A 9,086-nucleotide genomic window follows, 5' to 3' on the forward strand; every position below is an offset into this window, starting at 1 on the left:
TTACTTTGTATTTTTGTTTCTCGGTCATCACAGAACTGAGAGCTGCAAGAAAAAGAGAAAGAAATATGAACAGTCCTTGGGTAAGGGAAATACTGGACTGTCAAGAAACTAAAAATAGTTGATAGCATCTGTACCAGGCAATTTCTTTTACTCTCTACCAGTGTCCATTTCAGGCATCCTGTTAGCATAACTAAGAATTTTGCAGCTAAATGCAATGGGCTGCAATTTGAGAGGCCTACAAGAAAAAAACCTTATCAGACTTTTTTTCCCCTCAAGTGACAGGTGCAAATTACAAAATTAAAGGGCCTACAGAAATTTTAAATTTTCTAATTTTAGAAAAATAAAGTATTAGCATCAGATTCCACAGGGATAGAGATATAGGAGCAGCAAGGAAATGCTCCCAGAAATGGTTCCTAGCCTGAAGAGACAAGCTAGCCGCAGGAACAGGAGAGAGCCACTTCTTTTAAAATGTGTGAATTACTGAATGCAAGAGCCATTGGCCCTTTCAGCTTCTATTTTTAACAACAAGTAAGCTATTAACTTGTGTTTATAAAGACTTTATTTGGACTTTAATGTTTTTGAGACAGCTTCTGAGCAAAATACAAAGAAACTACATTACATATTAGTACATGCAGCATTTAGAATAGCAACTAAATAGTCCTATCTCATAGTTCAATGTTCAGTTCTTCATAAATTGTGATCAAGTCCATGAAATGCAGTACCTAATCCAGTTAAATGCCACCTACACCTCAGATTTGCTTGTGTAACTAATATTTTCCACTCCACTCCCTATCCCTTCTCTCCCCACAGTCCTCAAGCCCTCAGCCAGGCACAAGCCAACTTCTCACCTCAACTGCTGTTAGCAATTACCAAGCACCTGTTGGTAATTACCTGAGCACCTGCCCCACCCACAGCAGCTGTAGGTCCCTGGCTGCTGGGAGAACAGGTCTCAAGTGCAGACCCAAACACCACCAACCCCCCACCAAAAAAAAAAAAAAATTACGACTTTTCTAAATAATTTGAGACTAGTAAAAGATCAGGACATGGAGGGGCTTGTTTATCCCCTTTAGGCCAGTCAAGAAAAAGTTTATATCCTTCTCTGGAAAGGGAAGACAGGGGTTTTTCTTGAAGCAGAAGCATGTTTTATCAGCCCCCTTCCTCATTTGTCCCTGCTCCCCAGGAGGCCATTCACTAGGCATATATATAAATATCTATGTCTGAAAACACATCTACATGAGTGCATGACTTGCCCTGGTGCAATTTAAAGCATAGATTTTATTGCAATAAGATGCAGAAATCTGTTCCAGAAGAGGCACATCTTGTGGAGCTGTAAGGACCCTGCCAGCACATCTGCTCCCAAAGCAACAATTCCTGCTCTGCAGTGGCTTAAGCGGGCTGAGATGGAAGTGTTTATTCATCAATGCACAAACCACAACAAAGCAGTGGTGACAAGCCTTTTTTCCAAGTCTGACTGAAGGTTTGGGAAGCAGGTTTGCCTGCAGAGGGCACACAGAAGCATGACACGTTTGCCTACTGTGCACCTCCAATTTCCACACCATCATATCACTCACTGCTCGGTCACTGAGCAAGCTGACAGTGTATGACAGGTTACCCATCCTGCACAGAAAGTCACAGAAAGAAGAAGAGAGGAAGAAAACACGGAAGATGACAATGCAAAAGAAGTTGAAGAAGTGTGGCAAGGATTGAGCATTAAGGGACAGAAATAAGAAGAGACCATACCCTTGAACTGTAAAATCCTGACAGGAAACTGCAAGTGCTTGCATCTATGAGTTCACCACCCAGACTTGCATGCTTCTCCACATTACCATTCTTTCAAAAATTTTGCTTCCAGGACAAGCTGCCAGGTCTCCAGTACCAGTCCTACCTCCCTTCCAGCAGTCTGCATCTGAGCAGAGAGTTGAAAATAGATCAGGGATTACCTGTTACGCTGTAAGCATTCAAGACAGCCAAAGAACTTTGAGGAAAAAGGCCATACTGAGTGCCCAGGACAAAGAGATCTTAAGAACTGGAAGAAGGAAGTATTGATTGAGGGTCACAGTTATGTTGAGTTTTAGCCTTTCAAAGGTTTGTTGCTTTTCTACTGAAAACTGCAGGTGAGAAAGCCTAGGCAGAGAAGGGAAGGAGAAGCTGTGTAAACAAACCCATAGCTGTATACAAGGACAGAAGCAGATTTCTTCTTCACCAGGCTGAAGAGAGTGGTTTTATTATTCGAAAAACAAAAGCCAAGCTACCCCAAGTCAAATATATATTCTCCCACTACATTTAGACATTACAACAATTAAAAAGCACTATAAAACTACTGCAGTAAATTAGTCAGTTAGGAACAATAAACAGGGCACAGTTTAATAGTATCCATATCTATCTTTGGAAAGATGAGCAATTACAATCTGCATCCCAGCTCGTGCTCAGGATTTACTACAATCTCAAATAACAATAAAGTCAAACACAACAGATGACTGCTGTTCCTACCTTCTGCTTTCCAAACAGAGTTTTAAAAGATAGTTTATTGCAAAATCACTCTCAAGTATGTTCAAGGCCTTGGGAGCTCTCTAAGCTTATTTAACAACAGAAATAAAAACTATATCTTTATAACAAAGTTATAAAGATCACAATTTTAACATCACACATATAGAATCCATTTTAATATTTGTGTAAAACCAAGATTATAATATTATAATTTGTATATAACAATCTATTTGTAATATTGCTGAAAGAAGGCACACTTTTCTAAATACCTACTGGCTTTGGTAACTGCTAAAGGTAATGTAGATTGGGCTGTACTACTGTTTACTCATCTTTCTGTGGCACAGAAATCTTGGATACTTTAGTGTGTACGTCTGTAATTCTGACATTTTCTGAAATGAAAGCGAGAGGAGAAATGGGCTAAATTCAGATACCTGAAGTTACGTATCAACATTTGCAGATGTAAATCAAATACCCAAGGAAAGCTTTTCTATGGGAAGAATGCCAGAGCAAGTTAAAATATGTATTGATAAGAATAATCAACACAGTAGAAATGAAGAGCATCTGCACCATAGGAGAGAGGGTATAAAATCACACTCTGCATCAAGAGAACATAATTCGTATTTCTTCACAGCCTTCTCCCTTTGCATGCCCCTCTGCAAAGTGCAAGGGGCCCCAAGGACTGAAGGAGACACAGGGAGTCAAATGGAGACACTTGCACCGATCTCACTGGGGGCTCCTGGGGAAGCAGTTTCCTTGGGAATCAAGCCCCTCTCTTCCAAGGGCACCTCCCCAAATGTGTACATTTCCTGGGGAACACCATCACACCCTTAAGTGCATGGTGCAGAGGTTCACGGACATCACAACATAACCAATATGATCCAGTGAAGCTAAAGTTATTATTCCTAAAAAGACTTTTTATAATAAATCTCTACTGTCCATGTGTCTCTAGCTAATACAGGATTGGTTTATCCTAGCTGTTCACACGTCTAAAACAGAATGCTGATTGGATCATCTAATTTTTCACGCATCTTGCTTTGGTTGTCTGGCCCACCCATGGCTCACTTTCCCAAGCTTGCTGACAAACTTGCTGAGTCCTGATGACTCTTCTTCTTGTATCTTTTTCAAGAATATACCAACCCCATTTCTGAGTATGTCCATAATTCATTCTTTGTGAACGTGTCCATTGTCCATTATTACAAGCAGGCTGGATTGTGCATCGGCTGAATATGGCCCTTGTCTTGCAAAAACTCCTCTGTTCTGTCTCTGAGCCAGCATTCGAGCCGGTTAAACAAAATCCTGCATCTCACGCTGTAAAGAATGTGGAATTAGAGTTGGAATGTGACCCTGAAATAGAAGCAGCTCAGAAACTAAGATAGAAAAAAGTTATTCCAGAAACTATTGTAGAAGGGACTTTTCTCTCAAATGATGGAGAGGCTTTTCCTGTAGTAACTAATGCTGCAAGTAGAGTTTGAGAACCTTTCACTTGGAAGATTTTAGAAAAGTTGAGAGTTGCAATTTCACAATTTGGTTGAAAATCCCAACTTGCACAGTCACTTCTGCAGTATATTTTTACATCTAACACATTAATTCCAGCTGATGTGCATACCCTAATAAGACTTATAATGCCACCCCATCAGCAGGTGATGTGTCATAAAAGTTGGGAGGAAAAGTGTGCTCAGGAAGCACCTAGAGTGCAGGGTGATCCTCTGTATGGTTTAACAGCACAACAGTTACTTGGCAAGGGGCCCTGGGCTACTGGACTGCCCAGGCTAGGAGCATTGATCAAGTCCTGCAGATGAGCCAACAACTAACATATAATGCTATCCTTGTACTTCCAGATGGGTTACACACCATGTCTTTTACACAAATTCACCAAAGAAGAATGAAGACTTTGATAAATTTTTAGACAAATTGCATGAAGCTATCTCTAATAATTCTGATTTAAATTCAGACACAAAGATACAATTGTATGGACTTTGGGATTATTACTCCATTCCAAATAGCTTTCCCTTCAGTCACAAGAGCCTTCCATCTCTTCCAAAAATTGCCTGCTGAAACTCTTCTGCTCCCTTCCAAATCAGTTCACTACTCCAGCATAACTCTTGAAGCACGGACAGATGACTCTTCAACTAATTATAGTAGAAAAGAAGGGTATTTATTGCAGTGCTGGATACATGTGAACATGTTTCCAAAGACACGTGCAAGGAGTTGCAGACTCCTGCTCTCTATTTCTACAGAAAAGGTTTTACATTAGGTTTCTAAGGACCCATAATACATAATTATTACCTGCCTGCTTCATATTTTTATCAGCTGAATATCTATTACAGCTGCACAATTGTACTCCCTTAACTGGGTTGGTGGGAGTTTGAAATGAGGGAGTGGTTGTATGGGAGGAAGAAAGCTGTCTTCCTCATGGTGAACTCTTCTCCCATGGCCAGTTGGCAAGACCTTTTGACCTGCTGGTCATGGTCCAAGCCTCTCCTAACTGTTCAATTATTCTCAAGGCAAGGTATTTCTATGGTCTCTGCTCCTTCACAATTGCTTCCTCTATCCCTGTCACTCCAAGCTTTATGTTCCTAATATATTTGGTACTCTTCAACTAAGGTGCGTGATTTCTGCTAGCTGTATTACTAACTTAGCTTCTTACCTCATTTTAAAATCTTAACTAAAATATGCAATTTTCTACTATCCCAATTCTATTCCCAGCTGGCCCCTTGACTCATCTGCACTTTTCAATTACCCTAATTACATTTTCAGCTAACCCCTTGACTCACCTCAGGCACATCCCTGACTCCCTCTCTCCCAGCAGCTCAGAGCTGCATTGCACAGCGCTTGCTGTGCACCAGAGAGCACAAAGCAGGCTGGCCTGGGGGGCCTGAATATTTCTGCCAAACACTCTGCATCTCAGCCCTTTGCTCTGGCTCAGTGCAGAACTGCAGGATTGCAGGCGCTTCCTGCCAGAGCTGCGTGAGGCGCTGGCTCCTGCAGATGTGCCCTGCCAAGCTGTCCCTGCCTCACGCTGGCCTCGCTTCCCCTGGCACAAGTGCCGGGCCTGAAGGAGGCTGCCCTGTGCTCCAGCCTGCCGAGCAGCCCGGCTCCCTGCCCCGGTGCCCAGAGTGCTGCACACACTGCTGACCTTTGCCAGGAGTTGCAGGGCAGCCGGCAGGAGAGGAGGAATCCTCAGCCAGCCCAGCGGCCCTCGGCTGCCCTTGGCCTTTCCCTGCTCCTGGGCACACTCCGGACGGCCAATGCCTCCAGGCTGGGCTGTGCCCAGCACGGCTGCGCTTCCCCTCGGGAGCAGCCAGCTGCCACCTGGGCTCTGAGAGCGGAGGATTCGCCCGCTCCCAGGAACAGGCACCCAGGGCCCGGCTGCTGCCTCTTGCAGCTCCAGGGGCCTCCTTCCAGCCGGCCTCTGCCGGGGCTCAGGCTGCTCCGGCCTCTGCCGGGGCTCTGCTGGGGCTCCACCCCGGGCAAGGCCGGGCCCGCTCTCACCTCACAGGCGCTGACAGCTCCGCACCACAGGAGACCTTCCCGAGCACCCTCTCTGATCTTTCTGCTTTCTCACTTGAGCAAGGCTCTCCTCCCGCCAAAGACATTGCACCTAGGGATACAAATCCAAGTGGCAGGAACCCCAATGCTCTCCAGTCACAGCTGAAGGCCTGCATCTGCACAAGATGTTTGGGCTGCCTCATTCTTCCTTTGGTTTTGTCTTCAAATGCCATTGTCCTTTCTGCCTCAACTAGAAGTGTCACACATGAACCAAAATGGGCCAGTGTGCTGGCCAAGGGCAGTGTGCTCTGGAGATGATGAATGAAGAGTCTTCCCAACTTTCAAAGCACACTGCAAAAAACACCAATCACTTGTTTTAAAATTTTAAAAGTTTAATAGCAATAAAATGGTTATTAAGATAGTAATAAAAGTTAGAGTAATAAGAATTCGGACAATCAGAGTTAGAACAGTAAAGGACAATAAAAACAAAGACATACAGACAGTCCTGGTGCCTCCTGGGCAATTATGCCCGGAAAGCACGCAGGCTAACAAAGGATTAGCTCTTAAAAGCAATAGCCTGTTGCATATTCATATATCTCATACATGATGCATAAATTCTTTTCAAACAAAGGGTGTTCTCTGGTTATTGTCAAGTTCTCTCCCTTAATCCAGTTGGCTCCTCAAAGTCGCGAAGGAGGTGGAAGAAAGTTGGTCTTTTCCAATAAGGACGCAAGAATTCTTCTCTTGGGGCTTTAGGTCTCCTGTTGCTGTTATCTCTGGGCAAAGAATTTCTTGATTATTCCATCCCTTTCTTGAGCTAGTTAAAAAAGTATCTTACATCACATAGCTTCTATTTTACATAATGTTATAACCTAAAACTATATTTACCACTGAAATAATTACCAATATTTTTTTATTTGGAGGTACTTAGGAATAAAAAGAGGATGTATCAGCATTGGAAGGAGGGTCAAGTCTCTAAGGAAGTATTCAAGAAGGCTGCTGGAGCATGCAGAAAAAAAAATAGGGAGGCCAAAGCTCATTTTGAACTTAGAATGGCAACTTCTGTAAAGGATAATAAAAACTGTTTTTACAAATACCTTAATGCTAGAAGGAAGGGTAAGACCAGCCTTTGTTCTTTATTGGACAAGGGAGGGAACTTAGCATCTGCAGATGAGGAGAAGGCAGAAGTGCTTAATGCCTACTTTGCCTCAGTTTTTAGTGGGAAGATGACTTGCCCTCAAGACACCGGCCCGCCTGGAATGGTTGATGGTGTCAGGGAGCAGAATGGTCCCCCCATTATCCAAGAAGAGGCAGTCAAAGAACCACTGAAATGCTTGGATGTTCATAAATCTATGGGACCAGACGGGATCCAGCCCAGGGTAATGAGAGAGTTGGCAAATGAGCTTGCCAAGCCAGTCTCCATCATTTACCAAAAGTCCTGGCTCACTGGTGAGGTTCCGGATGACTGGAAACTGCCCAATGTGACACCCATTCACAACAAGGGTGCAGAGGAGGATCCTGGTAATTATAGGCCAGGCAGCCTGACCTCAGTACCTGGCAAGATAATGGAACAGTTTCTATTAAGTGCCATCACACAGAATTTACAGCATGGCCAGGGTATCAGACCCAGTCAGCATGGCTTTAGGAGGGGTAGGTGATGTTTGACCAACCTGGTCACCTTTTATGACCAGGTAACCCGCCTAGTGGATGCAGGGAAGGCAGTAGATGTTGTTTATTTGGATTTCAGCAAGGCTTTGGCACTGTCTCCCACAGCATACTCCTAGACAAGCTGGCAGCCCGTGGCTTGGACAGGAGCACTCTTTGCTGGGTTAGGAACTGGCTGGATGGCCGGGCCCAGAGAGTGGTGGTGAATGGTGCTGCATCCAGCTGGCGGCCAGTCACCAGTGGTGTCCCTCAGGGCTCTGTGCTGGGGCCAGTTCTGTTTAATATTTTTATTGATGACATGGATGAGGGCTTAGAGTCATTCATTAGCAAATTTGCAGATGACACTAAGCTGGGAGCATGTGTCGATCTGTCAGAGGGACGGAGGGCTTTGCAGAGGGACTTGGAATGGTTGGATGGATGGACAGAATCCAATGGGATGAAGTTCAAAAAGTCCGAGTCCTGCACTTTGGCCACAATAACCCCCTGCAACATTATAGGCTGGGAATGGTGTGGCTGGACAGTGCTCAGGAGGAAAGGGACCTGGGCGTGCTGGTTGACAGTCGGCTGAACATGAGCCAGCAGTGTGCCCTGGTGGCCAAGAAGGCCAATGGCATCCTGGCTAGTATCAGGAATAGTGTGGCCAGCAGGATCAGGGAGGTCATTCTTCCCCTGTACTCAGCACTGGTGAGGCCACACCTTGAGTATTGCGTCCAGTTCTGGGCCCCTCAGTTTAGGAGGGACGTTGAGATGCTTGAGCGTGTCCAAAGGAGAGCAACGAGGCTGCTGAGGGGCTTGGAACACAAGCCGTGTGAAGAACGACTGAGGGAGCTGGGGTTGTTCAGCCTGGAGAAAAGGAGACTCAGAGGTGACCTTATCACTCTCTTCAGCGTCCTGAAGGGTGACTGTGGTGAGCTGGGGGTCGGTCTCTTTCTCCGGGCAACAACAGACAGAACAAGAGGACACAGTCTCAAGCTGCACCAAGGGAGATACAGGCTAGAATTAAGGAGGAAGTTTTTCACAGAAAGAGTGATCAAATACTGGAATCATCCACAGAGGGAGGTGGTGGAGTCACCATCCCTCGATGTGTTTAAAAAAAGACTGGATGTGGACTTGGTGCCATGATCTAGTTGAGGTGTTAGAACATGGGTTGGACTCGATGATCTTGAAGGTCTCTTCCAACCTAGAAATTCTGTGATTCTGTGAATATAGCCGGACGGGACGTACATGAGCTTGTCTGGCCTTTGCTGCTTGACCAAATAGCAGCAACTGTGGAATTTTACCCCAGAGACACTTTTGGCTGGCTGGATGCTGCAGCTGGGCGCTTGGAGGCAAGTCCAGGCATGCAGGAGTTCAGGTTTACCTTTGGTGGAGAAGCTTTAAGGCGAGGTGAAGGAAAGGAGTTGGTTCTGATGGAGGGTTTTGATCCAGAGCTTTATTCCTGGCCC

This window comes from Agelaius phoeniceus, unplaced genomic scaffold, assembly GCF_051311805.1.
Source record: "Agelaius phoeniceus isolate bAgePho1 unplaced genomic scaffold, bAgePho1.hap1 Scaffold_105, whole genome shotgun sequence".
Taxonomy (NCBI): domain Eukaryota; kingdom Metazoa; phylum Chordata; class Aves; order Passeriformes; family Icteridae; genus Agelaius; species Agelaius phoeniceus.